Raw genomic sequence first — 18,050 nt, 5'->3', positions numbered from 1 at the left:
ATATTTGGAAAGTTAAAGTCCCCCATGACAACTACCCTGTGACCCCCACACGTATCCATAATCTGCTTAGCAATTTCTTCCTCCACATCTCTATTACTATTTGGGGGCCTATAGTTATCTCCTAACAACGTGACCGCTCCTTTCCTGTTTCTAACTGCAGCCCATATTACCTCAGTGTGCATATCCCCCTCAAAGTGCTTTTCCGCAGCCGTTAAACTATCCTTGATTAACAATGCTACTCCTCCACCTCTTTTACCAGCTTCCCTACACTTAGTGAAACATCTATACCCCGGAATGCATGATATCTGCATGATATATCCATGATATCTGCATTCCTCTAATCCTGGCGTCTTGATTTTAGTTGTTCCACTATAATTGGCCTTCAGATGCATAGACCCTAAGCTCTGGAATTCCCTCTCGAAATCTCTCCACTTCTCTCTATCTGTCTTTCATCCTCTGTGTTCCTTAAAACCTACCGCTTTTGGCCACCTGCCCAGTATTGCATTATCTGTCTGTCATATTTTGCTGCGTAAACATCTTGGGATGTTTTATTGTATTGAATCTACTACATAAGTACATGTTGCTGTCATTGTTAGAGTGTGGATCCTGCCACCCCAGGGAGTAGTTGAGAAGACTAGCATAGATATATTTAAGGGGAATCTGGATAAACACGGGACAAAGGAATAGAAATATATTTATGAGAAGAAAGGTGAAAACAAACTTGTAGAGTATAAGCACCAACCTTAATGCATCTGCCCCAATTCACAATCCTATGCAGGACCAAATTGGCATCCTGAGACTGTTTCCTGATTACTGGTGTAATCTCTGTCAATGAGGCCCCCATTTTGGTGCCCATCTCTAGATCCCACCTTGGCCTATCTCCAATTCACCTGACTCCTGTACCTCATGCAAGTATATCACAGCTTTATCATTTTCAGCCCTCCTTTTAACAATAACAACTTGTTCTTATTTCATGTCTTCAACATGTAAACTTTGTCAAGGTGCTTCAGAACCGGAGCATTATCAAATAAAATTTGACACAAAACTACCTAAGTAAATATATTAACTCTGAGGATGAGTCATACGGACTTGAAACGTTAACTCTATTTTCTCTCTTCACAGATGCTTCCAGACCTGCTGAGTTTTTCCAGCATTTTCTGATTCTGTAAGTAAGTGTTTGGTCAAAGATATATACTTTAAACAGCGTCTTAAAGAAGGGGAGAGAGAGAGGTTCAAAGGTATAGGGTGGGAATTCCAGATCCTCCAGCCTGGATAGTTGCCATGGTAAGATCCTTTTCTGACAAGCTAATTAGGAGAGGGTTCTTCTGTTTTTTAATTGGGTTTAGTGGTCTTTGAAGTATGCATTGCCTTCAGATCTAACCTAAGACTTGAATCCAATAAAACGTGACTAATAGACTCCTCGGTTTGAATCTATACATAGGTGATCCTGTGAAATACTGCTTCCTACTGGGGTTGTTGACGGACAGGTTGAATGAGTTATGTGCTCTAATCACTGACAAATTATAATACGGTGTCATGTGGACAGAAGTCGTACATTAGACTAGAAATTCCTTACTTAGTTTGAATTTTAAATTTTATTGTGCAAATCATTACATGATCCTCAATGCAAGTTTGGGTGCTAGAGAAAGTAATTGAAAGTTACTTATATTTGGCAAGTGGATCTCCCTTTCTCATTAAAACACACCAAGTGACCAAAAACTATCACAAATCAACACAAATGAATAAGAAATCATAGAAACAATCATAGAAACCTACAGTGCAGAAAGGGTACTGTAGGGTCTGCTTATCGTTTAAGGTCAGACTGTTGACCAGAAGCAAAATTTTGCTTTATTCTGGAAAAACTCAACTGGTCCGGCAGAATCTGTGGGGAAGGAAATAAGTCAGGCAGCCAATATTTCTGGTTTTAAGACATTTCTTCAGGACTGGAAGATATTATAAATAAATAGCATTTGAAAAGAAACCAAACAAGTTCATAAGATATATGAGCAGAATTAGGCCATTCGGCCCATCGAGTCTGCTTGCCATTCGATCATGGCTGATATGCTCCTCATCCCCATTTTCCTGCCTTCTCCTCATAACCCTTTAACCCATTACCAATTAAAAATCTGTCTAACTCCTCAAATTTACTCATTGTCCCAGCATCCACTGCACTTTGGGGTAGCGAATTCTATTGATTCACAACTCTTTGACAGGAGTAGTTTCTCCTCCACTCCTATTTTAAATTTGGGACCCCTTATCCTAAGACTATGCCCTCTCATCCGAGAATGCCCCACAAGAAGAAGCATCAGCTCCACGTCTACTTTATCCATACCTTTTATCATGTTGTATACCTCAATTTGATTTCCCCTCATTCTTCTAAATTCCAGACAGTATAGGTCTAAACCGTTCAATCTCTCATCATATGACAAACCCCTCATCTCTGGAATCAATCTGGTGAACCTCCTCTGAACTGCCTCCAATACCACTACATCTTTCCTCAAATAAGAGAACCAAAACTGTGCACAAGGGGAAGAGAACAAATTACACAGAAAAAAGAAATGAAAAACCGCTAAAGTGCTTGGGTGGAGAATAAGAGATGCTCAAGTGGCACAAGGGATATTACTAAAAGACAAAATAATCAATAATGAGACTGATTTTGATCAAAGACCCAGCATATGTTCAAAGGCCAGGATTTTATGCACCAACCCCCAGGGCTGGGTTGGCAGGTGGAGTTGAAGCCGATCCAGGGAAAGTGCCTCCTGTACAGGCACCCAATGTCCATCAGAAGCCCATCCCAAGGTATTTCTCCACAGACTACTCCCTCCACCTCCCCCATTCACTGAGTTCTGCCCGCCTGGCCCTGCTGTGACCACAGATGTATTTGATGATCCGGGACTTGTGATTCCACTTCTTTGGGACTGCCTGTAGTTCCAGCAGTGACCTCCCTCCTGGTGATGCTGCTGAGACAAGGGAACTGTCAGTCATTCAATTAGCCACCAGAGGGGAGATTTACTCCCCAGTGGAGGCAGAAGACTGGCCTCAAGCCAATTGAAGATCCAGTGACCATTATCTGGCTGCAAGGTGAGCTGGCAGTGGGGGAGGGGAGTGGGGTGGGGAGTTGAGGATAGGGAAGTAAAACATGACAAAGCCACTGCCCACCTCAGAAAACTCAGTCCAAAAAATGTGAGTAGCTAAAGGATAATTAAGAGGGCCTCTTATTTTCTCTTTATAGGAATTTAGGCATAGGTTTAAGGTGAGAGGGGAGAGATACGAAAGTGTCCAGAGGGGCAATTTTTTCACAGAGGGTGGTGAGTGTGGTAAACCACTGTTAGCTTATTGCCTGTGTGTGTGACATGCCTGGACACGTCCCTGCTCTCTCTCTCTCTCTCTCTCTCTCTCTCCCCCCCCCCCCCCCCCCCCCCGGGTCCAGGTATAAAGGCGACTGCTCCCCACCCCCCTGCCTCAGTCTGGACCAGTTCAAAGAACAAAGAACAGTACAGCACAGGAAACAGGCCCTTCAGCCCTCCAAGCCTGTGCCGCTCCTTGGTCCAACTAGACCAATCGTTTGTATCCCTCCATTCCCAGGCTGCTCATGTGACTATCCAGGTAAGTCTTAAACGATGTCAGCGTGCCTGCCTCCACCACCCTACTTGGCAGCGCATTCCAGGCCCCCACCACCCTCTGTGTAAAAAACATCCCCCTAATATCTCATTGGCATGGGTGTGCTCCAAGTCTTTTGCTAACAAAAGCCTATTTGTTCTTGCATACAAACTAGTCTTTGCTTGATTGATGGTGCATCAATTTTATTAGCAAAAGTTTTGGGATGGAGCAGATACTGAAACCCAACAAACTCGAATTGGACCCTCAAGCTGTAGGAGCCTCTAACAGCTTCGATCACTGGCTGCGCTGTTTCGAAACTTTCCTCTCCTCCTCCTCCGTCATCCGGACCGAAACCGACAAGCTACACGTGCTCCACGCCCGGGTAGGTGATCAAGTATTCTCGATGATTAGAGACGTTGAAACTTACAAGGATGCGATTGAACTTTTAAAAGGCCAGTACAACAAACAGTCTAATGAAATCTACGCCAGACATCTTCTGGCTACTCGCAGACAACAGCCAGGAGAATCGGGTGATGAATTCCTGCGTGCGTTGCGAGCACTTGGCAGGACCTGCAACTGCAAGACCATAACAGCCACCCAAAACACTGAGGACTTAATCAGAGACGCCTATGTCACGGGTATCAGGTCAAACTATATCCGACAACGACTGCTGGAACAGGGTGGGCTGGACCTACAAAAGACTGTGGCTTGCCAACTCGTTAAAGGTGGCCTTCCATAATCTCGAGGCCTACACCCCCGACCACAGGGGCGCATCGTGGACACCGTGGCCGTCGCCACCTCTGTACTCGGGAGGGCCGCAGGTCTACGCCACGCCACATCCCACCAATGATCCGACTGCTGCAGCAGTCTCCGGAGGCCCGAAGTGCTACTTCTGCGGCCTAGGGAAGCACCCCCGACAACGCTGCCCGGCGAAGGATGCGATCTGCTCCAGGTGTGGAAAGAAGGGCCATTACATGAAGGCATGCAGAGCAAAATTGACCTCCAAGCCCAGTAGTGCTGCGTGCGACTACTCGCAAAATCCACCGGTGGCTTCGATTACGCTGGACCAATCCAGGCCTCACCAACTTGCCAGGTCCATGATGGACATCAAGGTAAACGGTCGCATTACAAACTGTTTATTTGACTGTGGGAGTATGGAGAGCTTTATTCACCCTAACACAGTGAGTTGCTACGCCCTTTCAGTACTGCCAGTGAAGCAAACTATCTCCATGGCTTCAAAGTCCCACTCGGTGGATGTCCTCGGGTACTGCGTGGCGACCCTGACTGTACGGGGCACAGTGTACAAAAATTTCAGGCTCCTCGTGTTAGCACAACTCTGTGCTGCTGTACTCCTGGGGCTAGATTTCCTGAGTCACCTTAAGAGCGTCACCATGGAGTATAATGGGCCTTTTTCCCCCGCTCTCCGTTTGCAATCACCAGTTCTTGGATCGCCCACCGTGGACCACCTGCAGCCTCTCGACCCTCAAAGTCGCCTCACACCACCCCCCCACCCCCCTCACTGTTTGAAAATCTCACCCCCGATTGCAAGCCATTGCCACCAAGAGCAGACGGTATAGTGTTGGAGATAGAGCTTTTATCAGGTCCAAAGTGCAATGGCTCCTAGGGGAGGGGATCATTGAGGCCAGTACTAGCCCCTGGAGAGCCCAAGTGGTAGTTGTTAAAACTGGGGAGAAACATCGCATGGTCATTGACTACAGTCAGACCATTAACCGATACACGCAACTGGATGCGTATCCCCTTCCCCGCATCTCTGACATGGTTAATCAGATTGCGCAATATCGGGTGTTCTCCACCATCGACTTAAAGTCTGCATACCGCCAGCTCCCGATCTGCCCGGAGGACTGCCAGTATACTGCCTTCAAGGCGGATGGCCGCCTCTATCACTTCCTTAGGGTCCCCTTCGGCGTCACCAACGGGGTCTCTGTTTTCCACCATGAGATGGACCGAATGGTAGACCAGAACGGTCTGCAGGCCACCTTCCCGTACCTGGATAACGTCACCATCTGCGGCCATGATCAGCAGGACCACGACGCCAACCTCCACAAATTCCTCCACACCGTCACACTCCTAAATCTGACCTATAATAAGGAGAATTGCGTATTCCACACACACCGCCTCGCCATCCTTGGTTGTGTTGTGGAAAGTGGGGTCATTGATCCCGATCCCGACCGCATGCGTCCCCTCCTGCAACTCCCCCTCCTGCAACTCCCCCTCCCTACCAGCCTCAAAGCACTGAGGAGATGCCTGGGCTGCTTCTCGTATTACGCCCAGTGGGTCCCCAAATTTGCGGATAAAGCTCGTCCGCTCATCAAATCCACCTCTTTTCCCCTGACAGCAGAGACCTGCCTGGCCTTCGACCGCATCAAAACAGACATCGCGAAGGCCACGATGCACGTTGTAGATGAATCCATCCCGTTTCAGGTGGAGAGCGATGCATCTGACTTCGCCCTAGCCGCCACCCTTAACCAGGTGAGCAGACCCGTGGCCGCCTTCTCACGAACCCTCCAAGGCCCTGAAATTCGACACTCCTCTGTCGAAAAGGAGGCCCAAGCCATAGTGGAAGCTGCACGGCACTGGCGCCACTACTTAGCTGGTAAACGATTCACCCTACTCACGGACCAACGGTCAGTTGCATTCATGTTTAATAACACGCAGCGGGGCAAGATCAAAAACGATAAAATATTGAAGTGGAGAATCGAGCTCTTCACCTACAGTTACGACATCTTATACCGGCCCGGGAAGCTCAATGAGCCTCCAGACGCCCTGTCCCGGGGAATATGTGCCAGTGCACAAATAGACAAATTGCAGACTCTCCACAATGGCCTCTGCCACCCGGGGGTCACCAGGTTTTTTCACTTCATTAAAGCCCGTAACCTGCCCTACTCCATTGAGGAAGTCAGGTCTATAACCAGACACTGCCAGGTCTGCGCAGAGTGCACGCCGCACTTCTATCGGCCAGACAGAGCACACCTCATAAAAGCCACCCACCCTTTCGAACGCCTAAGCGTCGACTTCAAAGGCCCCCTCCCCTCTTCTGACCGCAACATATACTTTCTCAACGTCATTGACGAATATTCACATTTCCCCTTCGCTATTCCCTGCCCGGATATGACCTTGGCCACTGTCGTCAGGGCCCTGCACAGCCTCTTCATCCTGTTCGGTTTCCCTAGCTATATCCATAGCGACCGGGGATCCTCCTTTGATTGATGAGCTGCGACAATACCTGCTCTCCAAAGGTATAGCCTCGAGTAGGACCACCAGCTACAACCCCAGGGGGAACGGACAGGTAGAGAGGGAGAATGCGACAGTCTGGAAGGCCGTTTTACTAGCTCTGAGATCTAACGGTCTTCCAGTCACCCGCTGACAAGAGGTCCTCCCTGATGCACTACACTCGATTAGATCACTCCTTTGCACATCTACCAATGCTACCCCTCATGAAAGAATGTTTGTTTTCCCTAGGAAGTCCTCCTCGGGGACCTCACTACCCTCATAGCTGACGTCCCCAGGCCCTGTCCTGCTCCGGAAGCACGTGAGGACCGATAAGTCGGACCCCCTGGTCAAAAGGGTCCAACTCCTCCACGCCAACCCCCAATATGCCTATGTGGCGTACCCCGATGGGCGGGAGGACACGGTCTCTATTCGAGACCTGGCACCCGCAGGTGCCCCAGGGACCACTACGACCCACAACCCCGCACCCCCAACGTTGTCCATATAGCACCAGGGCCACAGCACGCTCCCCCAGCCCCCGTATACAGCACGCCTGAGCCCCAGGAGCCGCCACCACGCACCCGACAATCTGAAGGGACTACAGACGACTCGAGCGACTCCGACCTGGCGCCTGATCCAACACTGCGGCCACCTGAACCGACACCACAACCGGCACTACGGCGGTCGCAGCGGCAGATCAAGCCCCCTGAGAGACTAAATTTGTAATTCTGTAAATATCATTCCACCCACCTCACCCCCGCCGGACTCTTTTTTTTAAAAATAGGAGGTGAATGTGGTAAACCACTGTTAGCTTATTGCCTGTGTGTGACATGCCTGGACACGTCCCTGCCGGCCCTGCCCGGGACGACTCCTCCCCCTGGTCCAGGTAGAAAGGTGACTGCTCCCCACCCCCCTGCCTCAGCCTGGACCAGTTCATCGGCATGGGTGTGCTCCAAGTCTTTGCTAATAAAAGCCAATTTGTTCTTGCATACAAACTAGTCTTTGCTTGATTGATGGTGCATCAGTGAGTGTCTGGAACAAGCTGCCAGAGGTAGTAGTAGAGGCGGGTACAATGTTGTCTTTTAAAAAGCATTTAGGTAGTTACATGGGTAAGATGGGTATAGAGGGATATGGGCCAAATGCAGGCAATTGGGATTAGCTTAGGCGTATATGGGCCTGTTTCCATGCTGTAAACCTGTATGACTCTATGTTTCACTATTTTAATATTTCATATTCAAAAAGAATGGAAGATTGTAGAATGAAGTGTATGCTGGAGAAGCTGCAAGAATCTTGTTTAATTTCCTGATTATTCTGTGATTAAAGTAATTCCTTTAAAGACTATTACATCTGCGTAGTTTTATTTTGTTTATTATCATACAATCCTTACAATGCAGAAAGAGGTCGAAAGAGCATCCCACCCAGGCCCTTCCCTATGCCTGTAACGCTGCGCATTTACCATGGCCAATCCCCCCTAACCTACACATCTTTGGACATCAAGGGACAACTTTGCATGGCCAATCCACCTAACCAGCATATCTTTGGACTGTGGGAGGCACCCGGAGGACACGGGGTTAATATGCAAATTCCACACAGTCACCTAAGGCCGGAATTGAACCCAGGTCCCTGGTGCTGTGAGGCAGCAGTGTTAACAACTGTGCCATCCTCTTGCATTCCTACATCCTACAAATCTGGTTATATTAAGATTAAATAGCATAGAGCAATTAAGCTATCATTTAGTATTTTGATATTTGGATTCAAATGCTGATTAATGCATTGTATTTATGGGATTTAGAGGCCTTTGAGAAATGGTCAACGTTGTTGTCAGAATGGTTTTGGAAGAACTTCAGTTCCAGAAAAGTTAAGTGGCAATCAGCAGGGAGTGGGGGCAATAGAACAGATAAGAGTGGCAGTGAACCCACAACAAAGGAGTCCACATTCTTTGAAATTTTCTCAAGGCCATTCATGTATAACTTAGCCTGACTGTGCACATGTTTATAGTGAAGAGGTTATATACACAACTACCTATGTAGTTATTAGAATGTACTTAATATTTAAGTATTCACCTGAATATTTATAGACACTCTTTTATGTGAGTGACTTGCAACTCAATTTACTTTGATTTGTTCAGATATATAAACTTTGCAGATGACAAAACCCTAAAAAAAACTGAAGAGGAAATTGAACAGCTTTCTGCTGTGTAGTAAGCTGTCAAAAGGATGTTGGCTGCTTCCTTTGTGGATCAAGTAACTTAGCAAATGTAAGAAACTTGAACTTCAAAAAATACTCTTGCAAAAATATAGGAAATATAAGTGAGAGCTCGCTCAGCAAAATGTGTATGGGGAAAAATGATTCTGGCTAAATATATTTTATGTGTTGATGTGAAAATAAAAGACGACTCTGTTTTGGTTCAGCTATAAATACTGCAGTCACAAGCACTGCTGTTTCTACTGTAAGTTGCGGTTCTAGAAAACTAGTTAATCCTAGCAAGGTTATTGTTTTTAAAATGCAAATCTGGAGGTCAGTGAAGATGGTAAAATATAAAAATAATTATCAGGTATATTAAAGAAAAACAAATAATATTTTAGGATGCTACTTATCTGCATGTAAATGCATACTGACATTACAACAGCGGTTGTACCTCAAAAGTATTTCATTGGTTGTAAGTTGCTTTGGGATATCCTGAGAGGTCATGAAAGACAGTATATAAATGCAAATTCATTTTAAATGAGCAGTATAGGTTATACAGCAGAAGTTGTCAATGTATTTCTTTGACAAGTGTTGTAAAGGCTTTTATTTTTAGGTCACTGTTACATTTACTGTATGTAATGTTGAAAGATGGAAACAGGCCAATAGTGTTGTTCCACCATGAGCTTTAACCACTCTTGTGAGAGCATTGATCGCAAATGAGGTGCGGTGAGGAAGTCTGACGTTTAACATGCAGCTAACAGGAAGCAAGCAGAAAGAATTTCAGGGAACTGTACAAATTTAAAGCTTTTGAAATAGACTGAAACATTCTAAAGGTAAGCAAATTCAATTTAAACATAAAACAGTGCTAAATAGTCCCTTTGGTATTTCCAATGCCTCAGTGATTGGTTTTTGTAGCCAATCTACATTTTGAACAGTCAAAAGGTCTGCAACAGATGAAGCTGTAGAGGACAGAGTACTCTAGTTAAAACCACAATTTAGAGGAACTGAAATATGAATGCAGCATTGAAGTTTGCAAAAGCTAGCAGCCGTGCTCAAAATAGAGGCTGCGTTTTAGAAATTCTTTTGAAACAAAATACTAAACAAACATGGAACAAATATCTTCACCATGTTTGGAAGAATTTATCAGAAACATTAATTTGGACTCAAATGTTCTGATTCGTACAAGACTTTGAGTAACATTTGAGATGGATCAATACAGAAGACACAAATCCAATATTGCACTGTGACTTTCTTCAGCAGGAACTTACTCTACAATATACTTTTATGGATTTGAAGTACAAATATTAGAATCCTTTAAAGCATTTCTTTAAAATGCTGATATGGCAAATAATGTATTTTGTTATACTGTAAGCTGTTTATAACCATACTTTCAGAACAAAACATTTGGATCAATAACATCAAAACCATGTTAACAATATTTTTTTTAAATTACAAGTTGCTGGAGCACAAATTCAATTTGACGAAGTGTATTTCTGGTCCATTTAAATAAACTCTTTCCACAGGAGAATACTCTTCAACCCTTTTGAATAGGGAAAGATTTTTGCAGGTTTTTAGTGTTTAACTTTCAAAGTGCTAAAACCAATCTCTTTCAGCTGCTATTTTTCCATCAATGGTGTTGAAAAACACAACACTCCATTCTTCTTATAGGTTTTTGTTTTAGCAAGTTCAATTTAAACAATTGGTGTATGCACATCAGTGGGACAATCAGTTGAAAATTGGTGAAACACAACTTGGCTATAAAAGGAGGGGGTGTGTGCTGAGAATTCTAACCCTTTTAAATATCTTAATTGTAATAGCAGCAAATGTCTTAAATTCTTGTCAGCCACTGAGTCTATGTTGAATTTACTTCATTACATAAAGGGACATCAAGCTGGTACTTAACATTGTTAAAATTATTGACCATCCATTGAGTATTTTTATTTGGTCTGAAATTTCAGTGTCGGGGTTGTTGAGGTTCCGCACAGTGTATGGAGTTTATTTAAAACAAAACTTCAGACAGCAATATGTAGCTTCAATGTGCTCAGCTTGAAAATACTATTTTTAATGAAGTAAGTTATTTTCATTGGTGTCATGGGTGAAGGCAGTAGAATTTAAAGGGGTACAATTTTTGTATGTTAGCGTGATAATGACATCCACATCTGTACTAATATATCTTAGCAATTTTTAAAGAATTGACAGAGATCTGGAGATTTATCTTTTACATGAAGCAAAAAGTAGGGGAATTGGAATGTGTGTGGGTTTTTCAGCAAAGTGCTAACGTAAGCAGAAGTTCAGTGTTTTTCCCAAATACTAGCTGATTTAGCAACTGTGTTAAAACCTGCTCGATGCCTTGTATTAAACAGGAAATATGAAAAAATGTAACTTTTGAAGCCTGAAGGTTTTGAAGACTTTGCTGATGGACTAGAAATGCTAACCTGTAGAGAGAATTATTTTCTCACATCTGTTTAAAAAATAAACATATAAACATGATTGGCATTTAAAGTTTTACAGTTGCACTTGTCTATCCATTTCACCAGAAGTAAAGATTTGTAGATTTACAGATTCAGACTACTTTCTGGGTGTACTTTGTGCTCTGTTAGTCAAGCAAAGCAGTGACATTGTGAAGGAATGTAGGGGTTGAGAGTACACAACGGAAGTGTCTGAATGGAAATAGAGTACTTCCATTTTGTCTTTCATAATTGCTGAGACATGAATATTGTTTTTACTAGCAACAATTGCATTGAAATGTAACACTGAGTTTCTAAATTGTATTTAATTATGTTATCAAAATTTAGTTATTTTAATACAGAAAATCTCTTTCAGAAATTATATAAGAATAGGGATTATAAAAGTCAATACATTATTAGTTCTGTGGTTTGGCTGATAAATCATCATCATCTTATCATAATCCTTGAAGGTATTTGGGTAAGAATTTGACTGGTTCCTAAAATCAAAGTTGTCCTGAAAGGACCTGCTCTCTCAATATCTAAAACACTAGTTCTTGTAACACTGGGTTTGCTATAAAAGTCTCATTGTTCATTGTCAACATATTTCCAAGAGATATTTATGGAAAACAGGGCTCTGGTTTCTGACAGTTGTGGAAATGTATCATTTTATTCAACCAGTTTTTCATTTTGGAGATCAGCCCTTCCACAAACATTCTGAATGTTTGACTCCATTTTAAACAAAATAGCATGTGGGCAGTTAATCATTTTTGATAGAAGGTTGTAAATACCTTGGTGTATCACTGGATGTAAAATTCAGTATTTCAAGGAAATAATTCTGTTCACCAGCCTATAATGTGCTGCTTATGAATACTTTGTCATACATTTAATTGTCCTTTCAAGTATTATTATTTGTCAACGCAAGTAATCATGGGGCCAAGATTTTTAAAAAAGGAAACTACATCAGGTGGAATTTAATTTTTAAGCAATATAATAAAATATTTACAAAGCATTCTCTGAGTGAGTTAATGCTGGGCGACTATTGTGGCACCGATGCACCTTTTCGCATGCATGTTGTTTCCTCAGAGTATTAAAATATTTTGCCCCAGTTTTATTTTTCCTCCCCTCTTATTTTTCTATCAGCTGTCAACAGTTGTAATATATTTTCAGTCTAGTAATAAAATGTCTGACGCTGATCACTTCTTTGTACAAGAAATCTTCAAGATTCATTTGATTTTGTTTTTGTAAAGAGAACTCAAAATAGGAAAAATTTGCCTTTTATTTCCTTTAACAGGCGAATAATATTTACCTTGACCGTGGCCTATAAAGGAACATTGCATTACCATTGCATTCAAGCCATGCATTCATTGTATATTACGTGGTACAATGGTTCTGTCCTTTTTAAAAGCACATTTATCCAATTCAAAATTCTAATTGTGACCAGGAAAGATGATCTATCAATTTGAAAAATACCAAATTATCCAATATATTTGATTAACATTTTTTATTAAATAAGGACGGCAAGGTGGCACAATGGTTAGCACTGCTGCCCCACAGCATCGGGGGCTGGGTTCAATTCCAGCCTTGGGTGACTGTGTGGAGTTTGCACGTTCTCCCCGTGCCCGCATGGGTTTCCTCTGGGTGCTCCGGTTTCCTGCCACAGTCCAAAGATGTGCAGGTTAGATGGATTGACCATTCTAAATTGCCCCTTAGTGTCCAAGATGTGTAGGTTAGGGGGATCAATGGGGCTACGTGGATAGAGCCTGGGTAAGATGCTCTTTCGGAGAGTTGGTGCAGAGGATTGTTCCCTGAAGTTCCTGGTCTCTCTAGGAAAGGAGAGAAATGGGCAAGTGAAGAGAGAGAAACATACAAAGGAGCCAGGGAAGTTAGGTGTGAGAGGCAGGCAAAGAAAATGAGAGACAAGTGGAAAGAATGTGAGATTTGGAGGAAGAAAGAACAATGCAGTCAGTTAGAAACAATGATGAACAAAATTGAAACACAAATAGAGACAGAAGGTTTAGGGAGTGGAAGGCAAAAACACATGAGAACTGGAGAGTGTGGTCAGTGAGTAAACACTAGCAAAAATGATGCTGCTTGTTGCCATTTTGTCTGACCAGCACTGCAGAAATATTAATACTACTTCAATCTGATGAAATTCTTGTTCACTCCCCCAATGATGTGGAGGTGAAAATGCCACATTAAAAAAAATATATGGATAAATTATTCAAAGTAACACTTGGTTCCATAGAAAACCTAACGATAAATAAAAGTAAATCAACAGATTGCATGAATATTTCTTCCTCATTAAACAAATTGACTATGATATCAAATGCAGTCTAAGAATTACAATCATGTATTTTGTGCTTTACTTTGGGAACCCTATCCTAACAATTTAATAAACAGGACATCCAGTTCAATTACCAAACATGATATCCTCAGTGAAGACTGTGTTACTTTTAGTTTTGCCAGATTTTCTTATTTCTGTGTATGTGTATTTATTATAAAAGGGCTCTGTAAGAAGTCTCTCAACACCAGGTTAAAATCATAGAATCATCATAGAAACCCTACAGTGCAGAGAGGCCATTTGGCCCATCGAGCCTGCACCGACCACAATCCCACCCAGGCCCTACCCCCATATCCCTACATATTTACCCGCTAATCCATCTAACCTACGCATCTCGGGACTCTAAGGGGCAATTTAGCATGGCCAATCAACCTAACCCGCACATCTTTGGACTGTGGGAGGAAACCGGAGAACCCGGAGGAAACCCATGCAGACACGAGGAGAATGTGCAAACTCCACACAGACAGTGACCCAAGCCGGGAATCGAACCCAGGTCCCTGGAGCTGTGAAGCAGCAGTGCTAACCACTGTGCTACCGTGCCGCCCATCCAACAGGTTTATTTGGAATCACGAGCTTTTGGAGCACTGCTCCATCATCAGGTGAGTGGATGTAGGTTCGCCACCTCACTATTACTAAAGGAACGTTGATATGTTTAATATCCAGGATTAATATTGATGACGGCTGTATTTATTTTAATAAACAAGTTGCTTTGACAGAAAAAAATCATAATATGAACAGGTAGAGGAAGATCAGGAGTCAAAAGGCTGATGGAATGCTGACTTGTATATCTGGGAAGATTTGAATTCAGTGGAGTAGAAGTCCTGCTTCAGCTAAACAAAACCTTGCTTAGTCCTTACTTGAAATACTATGAACAGCTCTGGACACCAGAACTTAGAAAGGATATATTGGCCTTGGAGGGAATGCAGAATGTTACCTATGGGAGTTACATTTTGAGGAGAAATTATGCAAGCTAGGGTTACCTTCTCAAACTTGGTTTAAGTGGTGACTTGATTGAAGTTTCCACGATATTGAGTGGGACGAATAGGACAGATAGAAACTATTTTTAAAAGTAAGGGCATCCTGAAGCTGGATTTTCCATCTCCCAGTGGAAATGTGAATTGGGTCATGAAATGCTGAACTTTATTTCTTGTTTTTCTGGAAAAATAACCTGCCTGGCTAACCCCACATCATATTGATGTGGTTATTTCACCAATTGCGATGGCCTTGGGCGCAAAATGCACACTAATTTCTTCCAAGGTCAGTGTCCTCATTGTGAGGGCCACAGGAAAATTGTATTTCCTCCTTCACACAGTTTTTGTGTGCTAATGTGGAATTTGGAAGCCTAAATATAAAGCACCTCCTTGGAGAGTTTATGATCATCAAGGCAAGGCTGAAGAAGAGTGGGGAGCATTCTGAAAGGCACACCTTCAAATGTCAATATTAGATGCTGTATTCTATACTTTTTAATGCAGTAATTCACCATTTGGATCTGTCTTGCAAAGTTAATTTGATCTTTACATTGACCACCATTGTTTTAAGTGTCACCATGCTTTGCAGTACTTTTTACATTGGAGGAAGAGCCATAGTGCATTAAAAATGTTATATAAAAAGGCCATGTTAGCATCTGCTGTCATGTCTTGTGCCATGAATTAAATCAGCTGACAGCTCTAGCTGTTTAAACCCTGCTTGTGAAAAATTCAATCTGCACCCGCTCTGCTCCATTAATTGACAGGCAGGCTACTCTGAAATGTTTTGTCAGTTTCAGGAAACCTTACTGGAAGCTTCTGTCATGACAGTTGTTGCCATTTTGAATGCTTGGCTGGATTTCAGAAGCTGTAAGCTTGATAGGTAGTCTATTGATCCAAGAATAATTAAAACTTTTAAGAGGTTGTAACACAGAATATGCCTTTGATATGGTTTCTTGCTGGTTGGAAACTAAATAGGCACTTAAAGATTACTTTTATTTCCACTGCAGTATTTTTTCTTTCCAGGTTCAATTATATTGTATTTGAATTCAGGTTTTGGTTAAATTGTTAGAGGTTTAATTTTATTTAATAGTTCTAAAAATAATCCCCATTACTTTTCCATGGCTTCAGGGGACTGCACATAGTGTATACATTGGGGCATGTAGATGGTGAGATTTAGGGATGTTGGGAACTCGGCTGTTGTGTTCGAGAATCAAGGTCAGCCTTCTAACTGGTCTTTCCCTGCACCCACACTCCTTATGAATTCCACTGTGGCTCGCAAAATACATTGCTGGTCTGACCTCTATGAAAAGACAAAAATCCCAGGCAAAGTCACACTTAGATTGGGTATGCATTTTGAAAGATGCAGCATTGTGCAGGTTGAGTTTTCACAAGCCCATGGGAGATTTCAGCCCTAAGTCAATAGCTATAGTCTAAAGATTAGAGGCAGACTTTTAGAAGTGAGATTAGGAAAGAATTCTACACCCAAAAGGGTGAAAAAAGTTTGGAACTCTTCTGTAAATGATAATTGATGCTAGATCAGTTTGTAATTTTAAATCTCATATCAATGGATTTTGGTATCCAAAGATATTAAGAGTTATGGGGCAAAGGTAAGTGTATGGACTTCAGTCGCAGATTAGCCATGATCTCAAAGAATAATGAAACGGACTCGAGACTAAAAGGCAGCTCTGTTTGTATGTTCCTGTGGTGCTGTAAAATCAGTTATTTAACATATAGAGGCTTGAGGAACCTCACTTGTTGAAAGCTTCAGAAAATAGCAAATTATATAGTAATTTTGGGGTAAATTATTGTGTGGGATTTAAAGACTTATGTGATATTGTAATGGCTGAAGCTACTTCCTGAGCACAATGGTTTTTCTGAGCTAAGAAACTGTCTGCCACAACAATGGCAGTGAAGTTGTGACTTTAGGCATGACAAGAAATGTTGGTATTACAGAATTGTAGTTTTTTGATTTGTAGCATTGTCTCTTTCAAGATTTCTTTGAAATTGCTCTTCAGATGAAATGGATTCTACTTTTACCTTCCGTTTAACCCGCGCTCTCTCACTGCCCTCCCCTCTTCTCCCCCCCCCCCCCCCCCCCGGATGTTCTTGAACCTAATTTTAAATTAAAACTCACCTACCTATACAATTTTTTAAATGTGACAATTTTGCAAACCATTGTCATTTTCGTAGTGATAGTAACATTATGATAAAAACATTGTTTTGGTGCTTAATTAATATATTTACAGACACGAAGCAACCCTTCTTTCCAAGTCCATCATTTTCAAAACAGTAGTATGAAAGCATGTCCTGAGATGTGACTTGAACTAAAGTACTTTTATAAACAGTCAACAGCCGGGTTCGATTCCCGGCTTGGGTCACTGTCTGTATGGAGTTTACACGTTCTCCCCATGTCTGCATGGGTTTCCTCCAGGTGCGCTGGTTTCCTCCCACAGTCTGAAAGATGTGCTGGTTAGGTGGATTGGCCATGCTAAATTCTCTTTCGGTGTACCTGAACAGGCGCCGGGGTGTGATGACTAGGGGATTTTCACAGTAACTTCATCGCAGTGTTAATGTAAGCCTACTTGTGACTAATTAATAAATAAAATATAACATTTGTGTTGGGGTAAACACGACTATGTTTTGTTATTTCCAAACTGATTGTAACCTGTAGTTTTTTTGCCCTTTGGTGTCTGAATTTCCAAATTGAAATAAATCTTTAATCTTATTAACATCCAATTATCTAAATAAACAGGTCATCAATACTACTGTAACGAAATGGAAAGCATATTTTACAGAAAAAAATCAATTCATAAGGCTGGCATTTGTAAAGCCGCATATTGTATTTGATCTCTAATTTACAAACTATTTTGTTTCAATTATTTCCGAATCTACTTCAATCTACCTAGTTCAAATAAAATGATTGACATAACATAGTTTATCAGTTGAATAAATATATAAGCTAAGTTGTATTTCGCATCTGAATGAAAGGTTATAAGTTTGATATCCTCAAGTGACTGGCATTTCTTGTCTCCGACCGGGAGTTTTATCAGTGCGGTGCCCACTCATTGACACATTATATGGTGTTGCATCTGATGACACTTGGCTGTGTTTGGGAGATGGATGTTTTCTGACTAAAAATGCAGAACAGTATGAGGAACGGTTAAGAAAGTTGACTTTGTTCACATTGGAAAAATGAAGCTTTGAGTCATTTCATGCCTTTATTAAACTTTTTACTTGAAGGCTTCAGTATCATCCAAAAACAACAGAGTTTGCATGTCA

The 18,050-nt window shown here is 42.2% G+C and overlaps 1 protein-coding gene across 3 annotated transcripts in view; it reads left to right on the top strand.

Moving 5' to 3' along the window:
* The window catches only part of wipf1b (WAS/WASL interacting protein family, member 1b), a 110,932-nt gene that overhangs the window by 29,295 nt on the left and 63,587 nt on the right, over nt 1-18,050 (top strand). Inside the window, exon 2 of one of the 3 annotated variants that reach the window (XM_078228428.1) lies at nt 1,123-1,165. The exons of 1 other annotated variant lie outside the window; for it this stretch is intronic. The gene's annotated coding sequence lies outside the window, so the exon portion shown is untranslated. Of the gene's footprint in view, nt 1-1,122; nt 1,166-9,738; nt 9,849-18,050 lie in introns of those variants that run through there. One more of the 3 variants, XM_078228427.1, reaches the window with a different exon arrangement.

The sequence above is a fragment of the Mustelus asterias genome, chromosome 14 (genome assembly GCF_964213995.1).
Source record: "Mustelus asterias chromosome 14, sMusAst1.hap1.1, whole genome shotgun sequence".
In the NCBI taxonomy this organism is placed as follows: Eukaryota; Metazoa; Chordata; class Chondrichthyes; order Carcharhiniformes; family Triakidae; genus Mustelus; species Mustelus asterias.
Note: the sequence above shows the minus strand (reverse complement) of the source record. Positions and strands in the feature narration are given on the sequence as shown.